This window comes from Prosopis cineraria, unplaced genomic scaffold (genome assembly GCF_029017545.1).
Source record: "Prosopis cineraria cultivar Desert tree isolate PC_DT_omini unplaced genomic scaffold, ASM2901754v1 PC11, whole genome shotgun sequence".
NCBI classification, from domain to species: domain Eukaryota; kingdom Viridiplantae; phylum Streptophyta; class Magnoliopsida; order Fabales; family Fabaceae; genus Prosopis; species Prosopis cineraria.
This window is the reverse complement of record NW_026555342.1, coordinates 44,791,022-44,812,182: the sequence shown is the minus strand read 5'-3', so window position 1 is coordinate 44,812,182 and position 21,161 is coordinate 44,791,022. Positions and strand designations below refer to the sequence as shown.

The window sequence follows — 21,161 nt, the reverse complement described above, 5'->3', positions numbered from 1 at the left end:
AATGAAAATAACAAAAAATTTTCTTTAAACAACTACTTTCCATCGTACCCAATAATATCAACCTATAAGAAACAAAATAAAATGTAATAATATATCACTTAAAAACAAGTTACTTTTGACATAAGTGATTTTCGCATCAGTTAAACAGTGACAGCGTTCCATCTTAAAATATGGACACTTGATAGTAATTTCTTACACTTTCAATTGCAAAATGTCGAATCTTCATGCCAAATATTTAGAAACGTAAAATAAAAAAAATCTTTCATGTTCAGTTGCAGAAAACCGTTCCATCTTTTTCCTTACGAAAGTCATTTTGCAAGAAATCAAACCTTCATGGAGTAAACCTTTTTGTTCAGATGCAAGGATTTGCAAAAAAAAAAATACCTGTCTGCACGCACCAGCACAACTCCTTAAGCTTCATTGAGTCAATAATTAAGGCAACTCACCTCTTCCAAACATAACTCTATTTCAGGAATGGGTATTCTTCAACGTACAGCTCCATCACTTTTATGTAACTCTCATCAATGGCAGGAAAGAGATAAATCGGGAGGGAAATGTTGGAGCTAATGAGTGTACATGTTATATTTACTCATAGGGGCATTTTTGTCATTTTCTTTGTAATTCTGATTGGGAAAAAACAGCATGGGACTTGATTGGCTTTTTAGAATTAGTTGGGACTTAACTGGTATAAAATTGATCCTTTGAGACTTGATTGTCATTTTCCCTTAACTTAATTCTATGTAAGAATGATATTGATTTATCATGTGCTAGTTTTATGAACTGTATACTTATAAAATTCATTATATATTTATGTGCATCAATCCCCCCTTACTAGAATAGCAACGTCATAATAGGAATGAGAGCAGGTCTTAGTGTCGAACAAGGAAGAGGAAAGATGAGCTTCACACCAATGGCCACACAAATGATACCAACGAAGAAAAGGGGAAGAACTTCACTGTTGCTATGAAAATCGAAGTCGGAGGAGTAGGAAAGGCAGCGACGTACAGGGAAGAGAAAGAAGCAGAAGAACTGAGGGTGACAACCATGGGCACATTGAGAATAGAGGAGGAAGAAGGAACCTCCAGATTGCTTGTGGTCGCCAACAATGGATGAGAGGAAGTGCAAAGAAGGGAAGCCGGAGAAGATACGGAGGGGTAGCTTTTGAAGCTCTCCCCCTCTTGATCTCTACCTCTGCTAGACTAAACAAAATGAGGGGAGGAATAACCGAGAGACTACACCTAATTTCTAATGGCCCCCCTCTCTCTATCTCTCTCTCTCTCTCTCACACACATTAAGGGCAAGATGGTAATTTGAAGAGGTTGTGGCAAAAAATAAAATTTCCCACTTGTGCCACAAGGATTCAAGCCAAGGACCTCGAGTTAGACGCCGGATGAATTTCCACCAAGCCACTTACACATCATGTTAAATGTATCCCAAAACTAATAAAAATATTTATAAATTATTTTATCATAAATTTTAATTTAACATTTTAACTTAAATTATTGGGTTATTATAGGCTCTAACCCATTTGCAGTTTGAGATGATCAAAACCAAAACACACTTTGTGTTTTGATTAAATCAAGTTATATTGAATTTGAGGTTCAAATCCCTATAGACTACAACATATAACATTTTCTAGAAGCCTCACTTAATTCAAAATAGAGGATATTAGATAAGTTATATATTTATTTTTTCAATTATACCCTTACTTTATTATAGTCCTCTTAAGTAATTAATTAGGTTGTTTTGAATGATTCAAATATTATATTTATTTTATTCAAGGGTACAATTGTAAAGATATAAAAATTTGTAGAAAATTAAAATAAGACTTTAACCAATTTTTTTAAAAACATAACTTAATTAAAAATGATTTATATTATGATCCAATGGGAATAAAAACTATTCAAATTAGTCTAAGTTGAATGCTGATTGTATAGATCAATTCTCATTATATAAACTATGTAACATTCTAAAATACCAACATGTTTTTTCAAAATATTTTAATAAAAATTGCATAAATTAAAAATGGGTCCCTAAAACATGAATGATTCTGCCAAGAGCATATGGCCCAAAATTCTTCGATATAAAAAAAAACCAATAATATTCATAATCGATCTCATAATTCAAATAATATAGTTAGAGTTCAATCCAATTCTACAAGAATAAATCTATAATCCCAAACAAAAATCAAGAATTTAAAATGTTAAGTTCCCAAATTCCAAATAAATGTTTATAATATCCAAGGTCATGACAATTAACTAAACAAAATGAAACATGTGCTGAACCAAAAAATTATTGAGCACACAAGCTCAATTTTCCAATGTCTTCCCTTATGCTCTACTAGAACCCTGACATGAAAAAAATTGTAAGAGATAAGAGTGAGACTTAATGTCTCAGTAACATATGAGAATTTTAAATACTAGCAAACCAATTAAATATCTCATTTTTGCAACATTAGTTTATAAGTAAATTCACAAATAGGGAAGGAATACAATCCTCACAAACTAAAAGTATATCATAAAAATCATACAAATAAGTGATGTCATTCTAGACCCTCCCTTATGCCTTTCATCTATTTTATCCTACTAGCTAAGTTTAGTTTAAAGATACACCTAGCAAAAAGTGTATTACCTATAAGACTAAACTTTTCTCCTTAAAAGAAGGTGTCTAAGTCCCATAATCCCAAACCAAGGGAAAAAGGCCTTGACAAGAATGCCAACGACGGGATCCATATTGGTGGTTTACAATATGGCCAAAATAAATATCAACTATTTAATAAAAATTAAATTTAATAATTAACTAAAATAATCATAATAAAACTATTTAATATTTAACATTTTCTTTATTTTAAGTTCATTTTCCTTTCAAAGAATAATATTTTTATTAACAATATAATATAAAGAGTCATATAAATATAAATATTTTTAATATATTAATAATTAAAAATAAAATATAATATACTTGTGTATTCTTATAATATATTATTTGATATATCTGTGTAGTTAAATAACACATGTTTAATTTCTCATATAATGGATAAAAGTGTATTTCAGTTCAACTGACAAAGAAGCAAAACATAACGCTTGAGAAAGATAGGAGGTTAAAAGTTTAAATCTTCCCCTTGGCATAAATATAATGAATATTTGACATGACAATGAGCAAGTGATATGGCACGAGAATATATAATGAGTTATCGCACATGTGACGGGTAATGAGGTATGGAATGGTAAGTGACATGACATGAGCTGACCCACATATTGCCCACAATAAGGCACTGATGATCTAGCATTAGGTGGCCATTATTAAATATAGACATATTTAGTAAGATTATTTTTTACGACAAAATTAGCGAGAAACAAAATTCCTCACTAAAATTATGCATTTCATATCGTTCACAAAACTACCAACCGATAGTCTACAAAAATTAATAAAAATAAGCATAACTATTTAAATAATTTATTTTATCCTAAAACTAACTCTAATTTTTTCCAACATTCCTCGTTTTATCTCTAAATTATTTTATCCTATACTTTAAATTAATTTTTATAATATTTTATCCATTTTTCACCTTTATAAATTAAAAAAAAACCCCTCATATTGAATTTCTTTTCCAAGATATTCAAATTCTATCTCTCATGTTTATGTCATATTTATATATAAATTCTAATCTATAAAATTATAAATAAATCCTTATTCATTTATAGTAAGTTTCTTAAAAATTTAAAAATTACTCTAAATTCCTCAAAATTAATTATTTGAGCAAATTAAAATCAATATATGGTGACTTTGTCTAACTTTTTTAGTTCTTTTAACCCCTCAATCATTTGTTGAAAATAAATTACAAATTTAATTTTTATCTAGCTCCAAAGTCTCTATCCTTATTAAATCTCAAAAACATTTGGAAGGAAAATAAGAATGACTTACTCTCTCCATTTAAAAATATAAAATATTTTTTGGGAGTGAGATGTTTAAAAATATAAGGTATTTGTAATCTTTTGAGATATAATTATTGTCTTTTTTAAAAAATATCCCTACTGATGATAATTTTATATTAATTATAAGGTATTTAATAAAGATAAATATAAAAAAATAGAGTTAATTTTAAAATAATTAATTATTTTATTAAAAGATAAGTTTTGATTAAAAATATTTATATTTTTAAAAATAAAGATAATATATTACTTACCTAATTTTTGACATCCCAGAATGAATGAAGTAATTTTTTGAAACTCAACAGTCAACAGTATCCAAATAAAGCTGCAACGCTATGACAATGGCACATAATATCATCTGACTCCTTCAGCTCCCAGCGCCACGCAAGCGAAAATAAAAGACGCGCAAATGCACGCACGCTGCTGCCAAAGGTACTTTAACACCCCCAGCTAATGTCAAATCTAAGTGGACCCCACTTTGATTATAACATTTATTATATAATAATAATAATAATAATTAATAAAAAAGACAACAAAATCCCTTTTAAATATATAAATAATAATTTAATTTTTTAAAATTTTATAATTTTTTTAAAATTTTTAAAAAATTTTTTATCATTAATAAATTTATATAAATTATTAAATTATTTTTATTAAAAATAAATGATTCACAATTTTTATTTTTAATATTACAATAATGTAACAGCAGATAAATAATTTAACATGTGAAATTGTGATTCATTGTTGCATTATTGTGACGATAAAAAAAATTTGTGAATCATTTATTTTTAACAAAAACAATTTGATAATTTATATAAATTTATTAATAACAGAAAAGTTCCTAAGGACATTAGGGGAATTATGGCATTTTGAGGTGGTCATGAAAAAATAACAATAAAATCCCTCTAAAATGTATAAATGAAAAGTTGGCCCTTCAAAATGTCATAATTTCTCTGAAGTCTTTAGAAACTTTTATGTCATTAATGAATTTATATAAACTAAAAAATTACCTTTGTTGAAAATAAATTATTCACAAGTTTTTTTTTAAATATTCGCAACTTTTTTCTTATAGTTGCAACTATGCAATAATAAATAAAAAATTAATATATGAAGTTGTGATTTGCTATTATATTGTTGCAAATACAAGAAGGAAAATTGTGAATATTTAAACAAAACTTGTGAATTATTTATTTTCAACAAGAGTAATTTAATAATTTATATAAATTCATTAATAATAGAAATGTTCCAAAGAACTTCAAAGAAATTATGCTATTTTGAAGGATTAAATTATTATTTATACATTTGAGGGGAATTTTATTCTCATTTTCCCTTTTAGGGGACTTCAAAACCATGTATGTCACTTTTTTTTTTGGATCTTTGAGCATTTAAAATTTGGATTCAATTTTTCATTTCATTTAAATACTCTCTTTGTTTGAAAATATAAGATATTTTTGAGAGGTTGGATGTTAAAAAATGTAAAGCATGTTAATCTTTCGAAATGTGAGTATTGCCTTTTTTTCAAAAGTGCCCTTATTGATAATGACTTTATATTTATTATAGGGTGATTGATAAAGATAAATATAAAAGATAGGGTTAATTTGAAAGTAGGTAACTACTTTATTAGAGGTGAGATTTGGTTAAAAATGTCTTATATTTTTAAACGGATGGAATATATTTTTAACTAACTGTAACATAGTAATTGAATTATTTATTTGAAATATTTTTTAATACTCCCTACTCCTTTAATGACTTTTCTTTTTTAAAAATTATATTTTTTATTCTTTTTAGTAAAACAACCTCACTCAATTAATTACTTGGTAAATTTCAACTACCATAAAATTACATCCCAAAATTACCAAAATCCTAAAATAAAAATATCAGATGTTATAAACGACATGTTTTTTTTTTTTTTGAGAATCACATCCAAGGACCTGACAAGAAATTTATTCATAGGCAAAGACTAATAACAAGTTTCATTCAATAAAAAACTATTAAATATTCCTATTTTAATAACAACTAGATTAACTTCCATGCATTGAATGGATTACACATGAGACAAATAAGCAAAATATTTTAGAGATCAACATTTAGAATATTTCAACGCAAAAATTAATGTTCCTTTTTTTATAAATAAACTCATGAACATTAAGATTAATTTTTTAAAAAAAATTGACGTAAAAAATGTGAATTATGTGCTTTTGTATTTGAATTACATACAATGTAATTATATTTGTTATTTCAAAATCATGTTTACAATGTATTGTCAGAAAAATTACCACACAAATTTCTTTCATTGAAATTATATATAATTATATGTATAGTAATTTAAATGTGAGAGAATTAATCTAAGTAAATTGCACAAGTTTCATATAAGAAAATTGTAAGAAATAATATATATATATATATATAAAACCAAATAACACTACAAAAAATAGCGATTTAATGACAAAATTTAGAGACGAAATAAATTTCAATCACTAATTATCGCTAAAATAAAGATAAAATTTAGCAACGGAATGTTTCGTAACTAAAATTTTATCATTATTCCGTCGCTAATCCATTAGAAATAATTTAGCAATGGAATTTGCCAACAAAAAATTTCATCGTTAATTTTTAGGATATCTTATCCTAATTTAATGATGGAAATTTCTATCACATAGCTTTCTAGCATCATTCCTTTGCTAATTCTATCACAAATTATTTTTAATTTAATTTTATTAATTATAATATATATTTATATATACTCCCTCCATTCAAATTATATGGTATTTTTTGAGAAGTTGGATATTCAAAATGTAAGGTATTTTTAATCCTTCAAGGTGTAATCATTGCTTTTTTTTTCTAAAAGTGTTCATATTGATAGTGACTTTATATTTATTATAAGGTGTTTAATAAGGGTAAATATAAAAAGATAGAGTTAGTTGAAAAGTAGGTAATTACTTTATTGAGGGTGAGATTCAATTAAAAATGCCTTACATTTTTTAATGGAGGGAGTAATTTATTGTTATGCAATAAATATATAATTTAAAAAATTATAATTTAAAATAATTTTTTATTTGAATTTGAATTATTTATATAGTATTGACAATAATAATTTAAATTGTATACTTAATTATTCTTATTTAAAAAAATATTAATAAATAAAAATTTAAAAATTTAAAATATTATATATTATCTAGATGCAAATTATAATATAATATAATATGCAATGATAGTAAAATATTTTTCAATTGAATATTAAATTTATTATCAAAAATAATTTTTAAAATAAAATATAATAAAAATAATTATTATATATAAATTAATTTTTCCATCCTAATAAATAAATATAATTTTAAAAAATAAGTAAATTTAAATAATATATTTATTAATATATATATATATATATGTATGTAGTTAAATATTATATATTTAATTTATCAATTAAAATTAAAGATTCATTTCAGCTCAACTAGCAATAAGGTGAACGCAAAGATATTAGGGAGTATGAGGTTAAAAATTCAAACTTGGTCAAAGCACAATTAAAAATAATAATATTTGACATGACAATAACAAATGATGTCACAATGAGGTGGCACTGAAGTGGTGGTAAGGTTGCATTGTTCCACCTGAGTAACGTGGCATTTATATTTTGGCCAACCTACAATGAAATTAACAATGGAATAAGTCCATTGAGAAATTTGTGATAAATTAATGACAAAATGCATTCCATCACAAAGTCAGAATAACTTAACTTTATTTAGAGACGAAAATTTTTCATCATTAGTTCGTTGCTAATTAGCAATAGAATGCAATTCAATCGCTAATTAGTGAGGGTATTTTTACCAATGAAAATATTTAGTTGCTAACCTGTTTAGTGACAAAATTTTTACTGATTAGCTAATTAGCTATTTTTTTGTAGTGTAATATAGACTTGCACTTGTCAGCTATGAAAATTTTTACAAATTAATACATTTTTAGTTCATTTTATGGTAATGGAGTGCGAGATAATGTTTTATCACCTAGCACAAGTGACAATAAGGGTGCTAGTTAGGCGTACAAGAAACTTTCCTATTTGCTCAAGCCCACTCCATTGACATTCCATAACAAAACAAACCATAATTCCAAAATTTAAAAATTGTAAGACTCACAAAATAAAATGATACATTTTTAACATTCTAAGTATTCGTAAGAATATAAGACAACTCCTTATAATGTAACCACACCCTTTTTCTGCCAATAAAATCAATGATCCAAGCATTTGTTATAGCTCCAAGCATTGCACTAACAGTGACTAAAGATCCAAACATGAAAAACCATGATCCATAAAAGAGAAGATGAAATTAAGTATTAGTAGGAGTCAAGACAATAGAGCCCAATTCAATTTTGTCTAAGCCCAATAGTAATAATGCCCTAATTGCTTATAGCCCAATATGTTCATAATAGATATTTATCTTGTATATTTTTAATTGTAATTATTTATTCTTTATGATGTAACACATGTCTACATTTGATGTATTGGGGTTTCCATTTAAACCTTATATATAGTAATGTATTCATGGGGCTCTATGCACCTTTCTATCACATCCATATACTTGCTATTTTATTATCTTGGTATCAGAGCCATTACAGCTTTATTGCCATGGCTAACGAAGGTTCCCAATCCACTTTAAAGACTCCTACTTCTACTCACAGCTCACTAGTCTCTACTACAAACCTGCCAAAACTCTGAATAGGTTCGTTTGGTCCTTTTTAAAGTTGTTCGGTGTGTCTGGATTAGACCAACTAATCCCTGTGAGCAACTCATGTCTTGCCTATTATCAAGGGTCACAAGTTAGAGGGGGTTTACCAATGGCTCTAGCTCCTATCCACCCTAGTTTTTGGTTAAAAATAATGTCTCAAAACTCAATCTATAATTTAAAAATTGGGTTGCTACTGACCAACTTCTCTTTGGTTGGCTTCTTAACTCTATAAGCATTTATGTCTCCTCTAAAATGACCTCTGTCTCTACTTCTTTTGGTCTTTGGCAAGTTGCATGTGCCATTGCAAGTGCACACAATAAGGCTCGTGTCACTACTATAAAAATAACTTATAGGAGCGCCTATTTCAAAACGCTTACATAAAAAACGCTCCAAAATATAAAGGCGAAATATATGGAAGCGCTTTTAAAAAAAAGAACTTTGATATATAGAACATATAGGAGTGCTCTGGTAGGTCACATAATTTTTTTTTAAGAAAATATAATTAAAATATACAGAAGCATTCCTATAGACTGCACTTTAAAAAAACTAAATATATAGTCTAGCGGAGCGCTTTTGGATATAAGCCTAGCGGAGCGCTTTTGGAGTAGGATTTATGTATGGGAGCGCTTCACTGCAAAGCGCTCTGAATTTCTTATTTTATTTTATTTTTTTTTTAAATCACTATAAAGTTAATCAAACCCCAACCTCCCTCGACTTTTCGACTCTCTTAGCGCCCCCCTCTCCCTTCTCGCACAAAAACCTTCGAGCAATGCCCTTCTCTGTCACAGCCGTCCGTCTAGCACCGACTCCTCTTTCACAACCGTCAGCCATCGTCGCACAGCTTCACCATTAGCCATCTCGTCAGTTCGTCCGTGAAGCTTCTGCGTCAAATCGTCTGTATCCTGGGCTTCAGATCTGTACAGATCTAAATTGCTACAGTGTCGTCACTGCTCCTCCACCATAAGCCATCACCGCCACACTGTTGCTCTATCGCTAAGCTGCTGTTTGGTACCATCCCTTCTTCTCTCCATCTCTTCTGTGACACGCTCTTCGGTAAGTATTGTTCTTCTTCATTTTGTTAATTAATGTTATTTGCTGTTCTTTGAAGCAATCTCAGCAACCCAAGTAATATTTAAGCTTTCTTCAGGATGGAGTATATCTAATTCGATTCTCGAATACCTTATAAAGTAAGTCACCATTCTTACCTTGCCTCAATCGATACGATCAGATTTCCATCACTCACCATAGTAATCTCTATCTTGTTTTGTCTTTAATTTCATTTGTGGAGGTTGAGGGTTTCTTAGTATTAAGGGATGTGGATTCAGCATAATATCTACTATTATGCTTGCTGTCATTTTTTGGTTTCGTTTCTTCATTTTCAATGGTATTTTAAAGACCCCAACCGCAGTAGTAAATTTGCCCTATGATTTAAAGGATGCAAAGGTAGTTCCATTAATAATCATCTATTTGTTATCAAGAATAATCATGGCCTCCTATTAATATTTGAATTTATACGACCCTTGAAATATTATATGCATGTTTTCTTCTGGTTTTATGGTAACACCTTGCTGTGTGAACCTAGTTTCTTTTAGATTTTTTTTTTGCCTTTCTTTGAGAATAACTTGAAGGATGAAGTGTTTATTAGAACTATATCCTTTGCCATGCTTTAGCTGTTCATTAATAATTTAAAAGTAGTGCACGGTCTAAATGGTTCTAATTATATTATGCAATTTGTTTAATATACTTATATCTAAGATCTTCCTACCCTGTTTTGATGACTGAATATTATTCATGATTAACTAAAAGAACAATTGCTATTGAGTTCTATTAGCTAGACATTCTCTCAATACTCTGATTTTTGTTCCACTATTCATATCCCATGTAGGTTCTTTTCAAATATGAAGTGACTATTTTTGTTGTTAATATTTACAATTTCGAATCTATATATTTGATTAATTATTCTTTGCTATATTTTAGAGGGTAAGCAAAGGGAAGCAAAAATTCAACATTGATCTCACGCCATACCATGAATAGAAAGGTAGGCAATGTTTCATTTTCTTCCTGTATTGAATGCTATTGATAGTTTCTGTTTATGCTGGTAATTTTCTAATCATTTCTAATATAGAAATGATGTTGATGCCAATTAAGATGCGTTTTAAGTTCATTTTAAGTGCTGAAGAACTTTTTGGAAATCTGATATGGAAATGCAATGACTTTAGAATCAATGACATTTTTTTATTAGTCTCTTTAATGTTTCCATTAGTTAATGTATGATGTTAAACAAAGTTATAGGGAGAAAGTCTTGATATAGGTTACAAATCTGCTCCAACTTGTTAATTGATCAAGTTTCGAGGTCTGTGATTTTTCAAACAATTCTGCTGTGTTTAATCCAATCAGCTTTGTTATGCTCCATCTAGTTTATTTCATGAAGTGAATGCTGGTTTTCCTTGATATAGAAGACTTGAATTGTGTTTCTAGCTCTTGGGTACGTTAAATTCTTACTTTTTTATTCTTATTTTTGCAGGAACTTGTATTACCATTTTGTTATGTCAAAAAACAAGCCTCTAAAAGATCCTTTGGTTCTTTAGTGATGACTTCATTTATGAGCATGGTTTTATTACAAAATGCAAGGTAACTTTTTGTAATTAATATTGCCTGTGAAAGGAGGTGTAAGATTGATGTGATTTTGGTACTGTGGAAATAATAATAAAAAATTAGGATGTCATATTTAGGAATCTAGTGATAAATAAAAAGGGACATAAAAGACAGAGAAAATTCTTATAAACTCAGGTTGTATGTCTACATTATAGTTATGTAAACTGTAGTGTATATTAAGATGTTGAAATTTTATATAGGGTAAAATTATATATTTATTGATAATTTTGTTATTATGCTTGATTTACTATAAAGGAAAGTGTTTTAAAATTAAATTAATATAATGTTAATTACTTATATGTTGGTTTCATTTTTCATGTAGCATTTTGTGGGACGCAAGATTCTCGCATTTTATTATGGAGATAGAACATGTAAGTGAGGAGTGGTTAGAATATATAATTGGTTGTTTGTGATGATAGTTAACTAGCTTCTAATGTTAGGAAAATACTAATATTGCGTAATTAACATTATAATAACTAGCTTCTAATGATAGGTAATTAGTCATTTGTAATGGCAAGAGAATGTGTACAAAAATTTAAAAATTTGGAAAAATAATACCATATAGGAGCGCTCATGTGAAAAGCGCTCCCCTATAGATGCATACGGGAGCTCTCTTCTAGAAAGCGCTCCCGTATGTCAACATTTAGGAGCGCTTAGTTAGAAAGCGCTCCCGTACGTATATTATTTTAAAATTTTCTCAACATTACAAGAGCGCTTTGACAGAAAGCGCTCCTGTATGTTACAATTATGGGGGTGCTTTTTAGATGAGCGCTCCCATATCTTCAAGTTATAGGAGCGCTTAAAAAGCGCTCCTATATATATGGGAGCGCTAGCTACAACAGCACTTTAAAAGTGCTCTCGTTAGCCAAAAATAAGCGCTCCAAAAAGCTTATTTTGTAGTAGTGTGTTCTCATATTGAGATCTAAACTCTAGTGTACTTGTAAGGGTTATGCATTTATGCATGATTATTTGTCTAAAATGAAGTCATTATTTGAGAGTCTCAATCTTGCTGGCAACATCGTGCCTTATTTTGATTTTCTTCTTCAAGTTCTTGCTGGTGTAGATGGGGAATACAATCCCAACTATCAAAGGAGAGGATATAAGCTGTATTGAGTTTCAATCTACTCTCTTTACTTATGAATCTCATCTTGAGTAGCTTTAACAAATTTTCAAGGTAGTGTCACAACTCAGTTTGTTAATCTGACTATTTTTGACTCCTCTTGTGGAAATTGGCGAGGAGGACATAGTGGACACACTAGAGGTAAAGGGAGATCAGGACATGGTGAGAGACCTTATTACGCTCTTTGTGAAAAGCAAAGGCACTATGTTCAGAACTGTTTCAAGCATTTTGATCGATCTTACAAGCCTTCAAGCTTCACCAATAGCAACAAGAATTCATTTGAGGCAACTGATTCAACCAGAACTCGATCTTCTATGCTTCACCTAAGGTTGTTAATGATGAGTCTTAGTACCTTGATAGTGGTGCTACCGCCCATGTCACTAATGATGCCTCAAGGTTAGATAATGCTATGCAAAATAATGGTAAGATTCGACTATTGATTGCTAATAGTCAACATAGGGATGTTGCATAGTTTGGTTCTCCAAAAATCCAAAATGTGCTTGGTCAATGTGTTGTTCTTAATGACATTCTTTATGCTCCCACGGTTAAGAAAAATTTACTTTGTATTCCTAAGATTTCTAATGGCCATAGTGCTACCGTGGTTCTTAACTCTTAATCTGCTCTTGTGAGAAAACAGGGGACAAAAACAACTCTACTTTAGGGGGTGAGAAGTGATGGAGGTCTCTATACGGTTACTGCTAAGAAAGTCAAAAGTAAGAAAGCAGGTGCTAGTAACTCTCATCTAGCATTCTCGGCTAATCAAGTTATGGATAACAACACTAGTGGAAAGATTGATAGTTCAAATTCCTCTTTAATTTCAACTAGAAGACTTTGGCATTGTAGGCTTGGTCATCTAAATGACCGAATTTTGAAATAAGTTATTAGTACTTGTAATGTTAAAGTTAATGAGAATAGTGAACCTTTATTTTGTGAATCATACAAGTTTTGCAAGTCTCACTCTCTTCCCTTTAAGGTTTATATTTCTCATGCTTCTTATCCACTTGACTTGATTCATACTAATTTATGGGGACCTTTACCCATATAATCTCTCAATGGATATTGCTATTACATTCTATTTTTGGATGACTTTAGCCATTAGAGCTAGATTTTTCCTCTTAAAACTAAGGATGAGGCTTTGCAAATGTTCATAAAATTCAAATAGTTTGTAGAGAATTACTTTGATAGAAAAATCAAAGCCATTCAAAATGATTGGGGGGTGAATATAGAAGTTTTACTAAAGTTTTCAAGATGCTAGAATTCATTTTAAACACTCTTGTCCCCTTACCTCTCCTCAAAATGGTAGGTTGAAAGGAAACATAAACATAAGCTTACATGCCATTATTCTATTGGTCGGAGGCATTTCACACTGCCATGGAACTCATCAATAAACTTCCTACACTAGTCCCGGGTGGTATCCCTCCTTATTAGAAGTTGTTTGTCAAAATACCATATTACAATAGTCTAAAGTTTTTTAGTTCAACTTGTTATCCTTGCCTAAGAGACTACAATCAACACAAGCTACAATTTTGAACCCAACTTTGAGGTTTTTTTGGGTTACAGCAATCATCATAAAGGATATTGTAAAGTCTCCAAATCTGGACTATAAAGTCTCATCTCAATCTGAGCTTTACCATTTCACACCATCCAATGAACAATAGAAAATCAAAATAATAGTCCTTTATTTGTTTTTAAAATTGTGGGATCCCAACTTCTCAAAACATGTATTCAAATAAGAGAGTTAGCGATAGTATAAACACAATCATAAGACTCAAAACATCACAAATCCTCAACCTTGAAAATGGGCCGTATGCCGCGACGTGCAACATGTGTGCCACGACATGTGGCACAAAACCACATGCTCTATTTCATACTGCATCATGTATCGCGGTGCGCCTGTTCGAAATTCTATTGTCATTTTGATAGCAAAAATGACAAACTTTTGACGTGTGTCATTTTCACATTCGATATCTGATTGGAGTAATTCAAGCACTCAGATGAAGCTTATGATGTCTACTAGTTAATGGAACAAGTTTGGACTTGATCTAACAATCCAATCTAAAATTGAACAACCAAGTGCAAAAAGTCACATTTTCTTTTAAAAACTCACACCTTAAGTACTCAATTCTCACTCCTTGTCCCATGAGACCACTTCGGCCTTGAACCAAGTCCAAAATGATCATATACACTTAATTAACATCATACATATCAAATATCACATCAATAGTCCATTTTGGCCTCTTAAAATTACATTACACACTTATGGTCTTATGTAAGGAAAACACATATATAACACATAATCATATATAAAACTAGACTTGTTCCACTTCCAACCCTTTGACTTTCACATATGGGGCTCTACCTCACCATATGGTCGGGAGTCATAAATGTCCTCGAATATTTCAAATGGGGCTCTGCCTTACCATTTGTGTTAATTTCTCAAATCACAACACAATACACATTCAATTCAAATAATCAATCACAATTAACACATATATACTCTAGTGGAACAAGTTACAATATCATACACTTGATTGTTTCGCATTTAGGCCTACTCACATACCTTTCACTGGGGCACTCTCAGCGCAATGCAATATCATATATATATATATACATATACAAGTAATATTCACATCATAACTCACTTTGTCGTATTCATATATAATTATGCATCCTAATTGGCAACTTAACTCAATAAATAACTTTAAACATAGTAGTCATACCACTACCAATTGAGGCTACTCTCTTCACTTCCTTTCCCGGCCTTCTCATGCTCTCTTCACCTGTGTTCAAAAGTAACAGAGTGAGGCATACATCCCAGTAACTCAGAAGTAACCCCAATTACCAGTTAGTAAGCAAAATCATAAACAAGTGATAAAGTAGTATGTATAGTCATAAAGCAGTAACATATGTATATATAGAAATTCATTCTCATCAATCTCATTATGTTCATGCAATGCAGTCTTGGTTTCCCTCAGTAGATTAAACCCTACACTCGAACCAGGCCTTCTAGTCCTAAGGAACAGTGTCCACCATCCATTATTCATAGTCATTAACCTTATAGGCTACTTAAACAATCATAACAACCTCCTAACACATTCATTCACCTAAATTTCTCCTTTTAACCTAACTTTTAGGCCATTTTGAGCCTACATGCTCAAAGCTTAATCATTTAACTCCATACTAGTCAAAAAACTTTAGTTCTGTATTCGATATCCTGTTTCTAACACTTCTTTCAGATTACAACACCTCAGAATCTCATGATTTGATTTCTAAACTGATGAAATTCAATGAAAAGGGGGTAAAATTGAAGCTTAGGATTGTGCGATGCTTACCAAGTAAGAAGTTTCTACCATATAACTCTAATCTTCTTAGTGGTCTGATCTACAATATTAGGACCAATTACACTTTTGTCACTCAATTCAACCCAACACAAGGGTGATCTATACATTCCCCCGTATAATGCCTCATACAATGCCATCTAAATACTCAAGTGAAAGTTTTTATTGTAAGCAACTTCAGCTAAAGGCGAATGGCTATCCTAGTTGCCTTTCCACTAAAGGGTACATGATCGCAACATATCCTCCAAAGTCTGTATTGTGCTCTCAGTCTGTCTATTAGTTTGTGGATGATAAGAGATATTAAACCTCAACACGGTAGCCATTTCCTTTTGTAGTGCTCCCCAGAACCTTGAAGTAAAATGGGGATCTCTATCTGATGCTATGTCTTTAGGTACACCATGCAATCTTACCACCTCTTTTACATATACCTCTGCATATTTTTTCATGTCATAGGTGGTCTTAACTGGCAAAAGATGTTTTGACTTTGTCAATTAATCTGCAACAACTCATACAGAGTCAAATCTTGCTTGAGTTCTTGATAGACCAAAAACAAAGTCCATTGAAATGCTATCCTACTTCTACTGGGGAATATCTAGAGGTTGTAGCATTCTAGCCAGTCTTTGATGCTTGGTCTTCACTCTTTAACACGTGAAACACCAACTCACAAACTCAATAACATCTCGTTTCATACCTTGCCACCACCAATACTTCCTCATATCATGGTACATCTTGGTCACACCAGGATGCATCGTGTATCTGCTCTGATGAGCTTCTTCTAATAATCTCTTTATTGTAGAAACCACAATAGGCATCACATAAACTGATAGTAACACCATCTTCTTGGCACAATTAAAGGTAGCATTATTCCCTACCAACTAGTCCATCTCAATGATAACATCTGATCCTTACACAGGAATCAAGATCAGATCTATCATAGAAGTTCTGCCCTTAAAGCATAACTCAATTTTCCTACACACCTTACTGATCTTATCTAGTAATCCAGAGGGCGTAGACACTTTAACAACATAAAGTAGCTCATGCACAAGCAAATTTAACTTCTTTACATAGTCACACGACACAAATGAATGAGTAGCTCCCGAGTCAAAAAGAGCCTTAACTCTTTGCTAGCAAATAGAAATTATACCTATAATCAAATTCGATGTTGTTTGAGCCTCCTTTGAGGAAACAGTGTAGACTCGTCTTAGCATTACTAGCCGCTACTCAGAAGTTCCCCCTCAATTCTTGGGGCAATCCCTCACAAAATGGCCCATGCCACTATAAATGTAGCATGCCCAATACCTTCTAGAATGACTTCGCCCATAAGTTGCACACACAAGTGAGCGTGCAGTGCTCACACGAGATACAGGGGCAGTAGCGGTCTGACTCGACTATTGTGGAGCTCTAAAATCTCTAGCCCCACTAAACCTCTTGCCCTAGCCAATCACTTCTCGAGACTGTGATCCTCTACTGAACATCCTCTTACCCAAGGATCCAAAACCACTGACACTAAAACTGCCTCTCTTTGACACCCTTTCAGTTAGACCTAATAGAGTGAAAAACTACCCATAGTTATCTCTTCTTTTCTCAACATTTGCCTGTCGACCTTGCCTCCCAGCTATTGAAAGCTAGTTACAAGTCTCCTCATATGTAGCTTCTCCTAGTAAGGTTGTCTGCCTTCTGTACTTTGAGTGCATATTTTCAATCAACCTCTTGGCTCTCCATTTTTTATCATCCTTCTCATTTTAAGTAAGTCACAAACTTGAAAAGCTAGTTGAACTTCCTCATAAATGACTCCTTATCTAAGTCTCCCTGCTGAATGCCGCAGGGAAGTAATAGTCAAAGAATCTCTCTTTGAATTGCTTCCAGCTGAGATGACTACTATTAGAGGGTCTTGTTGAATGCCACCAATGTTTGGCATCCTTAATTAGCTGCACCATGGCTAACGCTACTTTCTACTTAGAGGAATATGGAGTAACTTAAAAAATTGTCTCTATCCTCTCTATCTAGTTCTCGGTAACTCCCTTTCTCATACTACCATTAAAAGTTGGTAGATTCAACCTCGAAAAAGTTCTCCAGACTTAGTCTATGGGAATCTCCTTAACTTTCCTACTGGTCACTCGCCTACTCCTTGAAGCATGGGAGGTTGTTGGCATACTAAACTGTATCTTAGGTTGTTGCTTATTTTCTACTCTATCTTCAATCTCAAGCCTTGACTTCCTAAATAGCAAAGTCAAGCTCTACACTCTGGATCATCAAGACTTCTTAGACTTTCTCATAGTAGGGCCGCGTTTCTCCCTACCATAATCCAGGGCATACCACACGGATGTGATACATGTCAATGCATGTGTCACTTCTCAAATTCATTTTAATCAGTACTCATACACTGCATGCATATACTTTCACAATGTTGCTACTCTATTAGTTCACAATACAATGCACGTAGTTATATTAAAATAGTTGCAAATAATATCACAAATAAATAAGTAAAAGGCTTACTCCAATTACCTTTAACGCTTGCCACTAAGGGTAACCAATCACACTAAGCTTCTAGGTGTGCAAATTCTCACGAGCAATTTTATAGGTGCTCAATCTACATAACACCATGCCCCTTAGTTAATTTTCAACACATTTTTACAAGCATTGATTTGGCTAAACTAAATCCCTTAAGGCATAAAATAGTTTAATGAAATTCAATGAAAAAGGGGTAGAATTGAAGCTTAGGATTGCACGATACTTACCCAGCAAGTTACTAATCGAAGGAGACTCTTGAGCTCCAATTATTACTTGCCCTAGCAGAGATGGCTTCCTTTCTCCCTTTAGATGTTCTCTAGCTTTCTCCCTTTTGATTTCACGAGTTGTTCATGTCAGCTTTAAGTGATTCTTGGACAGTGTGCTGCGACACACGCAGTTTCTACTGTGGTGCGTGGCACAGTGAGAAAATTCTCACTTGTGCTCACGTGTTCTATCTTGGATTGTCTCTTTAGCCTTCAATCCTATCAATGCAACATCCAAACAACATTAAACATCAACTAAATATCCAAACCACAATCAATTCCCTAATTACTAATTTACCCTTGATTAGCAACTAGTTCTTGGGATTGAAATTCAAGATGTTACAAATATCGATGCCTAAGCTTAATTAGACGAATATATATTTCTCAAAATGTTTAATTTAATGAATTATCATTTCCATTTACAGATGGCTTCAATAATAAGAAGGCAATACTTGATGATCAAATTCATCCACAGGAGTTCTTTAAGGCTTCTCTAGCTTTTCCATTAACTCAATTCTTAAGCACAAGCACAGCTCAAAATTCTGCCTCCTATGTTTCTCCAGTAAGAATTCATTCTGCATATTGTGATTCTGCAACAAATGATACTAAAATTAGTCTACATCCATCTGATTCAGATGCTGCACTAGAAAATATTCATGCAGAACTAGTCATTGATCATAATTCTCACTCTTCTATGATTGATAGAGCATTATCAATACAACAGAATTTTGATCCAGTAGTAAGGCATAACAATAATATGCAAAATCAATACTAAATGACAACAAGAAGTAAATCAGGTATTTTCAAACCTAAAATCCCTTGTGTTGGTTTGATTACATCTGAAGAAAATTGTGTTGTGGAACCTAAAAGTGTTCAAGAAGCTTTAAAGTCTAATATATGGAGAAAGGCTGTGATTGAGGAGTTCAATACTCTTATTAAAAATCAAACCTGGGTCTTAGTTCTTGCTGCAGGAAAAGAGAGACCAGTTGATTGCAAATGGGTTTTTAAAAGCAAATTTGGTGTAGATGGAAAGTTTCTTAAACCTAAAGCATGATTAGTGGCTAAGGGATTTCAATAATATCAAGGCGTTGATTATGATGAGACATTTAGTCCTGTTTTGAAGCCTTCTACTCTAAGCCTTCTACTGTTAGCTTTTAGTGGTTGATTAGACAAATTAACATTAATAATGCTTTCTTGAATGGCTACCTACAAGAAAAGGTACTCATGAGCAACCTAAAAGATTCCTTGATAAAAGATATCCTAATCATATTTGCTTGCTAAACAAAGCAATTTATGGTTTGAAACAAGGCCCTAGGGCTGGGTTTGACAGGCAGAAGAATACTCTGATGAGCTGGAAATTTGTTCACTCCAAATGTGATAGTTCATTATTCTTTCTACAAGCAAATACTAATATCATGTTTTGCTTAGTTCATGTGGATGATATTATCATTACTGGGACCAATTTGAATATGCTGACCTTGTTTATCAAAGAGTTAAATGCTTTGTTCCCTCTCAAAGATCTAGGCAATTTACATCACTTTCTTGGAGCAGAGGCTTTTAGAGATACTACTAGGGTTTATCTCAAATAGGAAAAGTATAATTTGAGATTCTCAGAAGATGTAGCATGGAGCAATGTTCAGCTGTACCCACACTCATGCTTGTCAATAAAAATATGTCCATTCATGATAGGATACCCTTATCTAATCCTACTTTATTAGACAGATTATTAGGGCTTTACAATATTTGGTTAATACTAGATTGGATATCATGTTCTCAATTAACAAGCTCAGTCAATTTCTTCAACAACCAACAGATAAGTATTGGCAAGCAGTTAAAAGATTGCTAATTACTTAAAGGGATCCTCTGATTTAGCTCTTCATATCAGACTAAGCACATACCTCAATCTACAAGGGTTTTCATATGTGGATTGGGCTGTGTGTGTGATGATGATAAATTATTTGGAGGCCACTGTGTATTCTTTGGTGACTCCTTGATTGCTTAGTCTAACAAAAAGCAGAGAGTTGTTGCTCAATCAAGCACAGAATCTGAGTATAGATCCCTTACAGACCTGGTGACTGAAATTGAGTGTCTCCCATCTCTGCTTTTTGAAGTTGGATTGAAGATTGAATAGATTCCTCTGCCTTGGTGTGATAATTTAAGTATTGCTACATTAGCGTCAAACTCCATTTATCACGCTCGAACTAAACACATAGAGCTCGATGTGCATTATATTTGTGATAAATTGATAAATCAAAATCTGATTTCCATTACATGCCTTCTGCTGAAAATATAGCTGACATTTTCACCAAAGTGATGACTCACTCTCAATTTCTTAATCTTAGAAACAAACTCAGACTTTGCAAAGCACCCATTTCTCATTTGAGTGGGGATGTCAAGATAATAGAGCCCAATTCAGTTTTATGTAAGCGCAACAATAATAAAGCCCTAATTGCTTATAGCCCAATATGTTCATAACATATATTTATCTTGTATATTTGTAATTGTAATTATTTATTCTTTATGATGTAACATGTGTTTACATCTGATGTATTAGGGTTTCTATTTAATCCTTATATATAGTAATGTATTCATGGGGCTCTGTGCACCTTTTTGTCACATTC

At 31.8% G+C, this 21,161-nt stretch overlaps 1 long non-coding RNA gene across 2 annotated transcripts; it reads left to right on the top strand.

Moving 5' to 3' along the window:
* The first annotated feature begins 9,368 nt into the window (after nucleotides 1-9,368).
* On the top strand, nucleotides 9,369-11,316 carry LOC129285267 (uncharacterized). Of its 2 annotated transcripts, none has more exons than XR_008587142.1 (4): nucleotides 9,369-9,661; nucleotides 9,762-9,840; nucleotides 10,631-10,691; nucleotides 11,178-11,316. It is a non-coding gene; the product is annotated as an uncharacterized LOC129285267 (long non-coding RNA). The 2 variants fall into 2 exon arrangements; XR_008587140.1 differs by having other exon boundaries at nucleotides 9,369-9,706; nucleotides 9,801-9,840.
* Nucleotides 11,317-21,161: the final 9,845 nt, after the last annotated feature.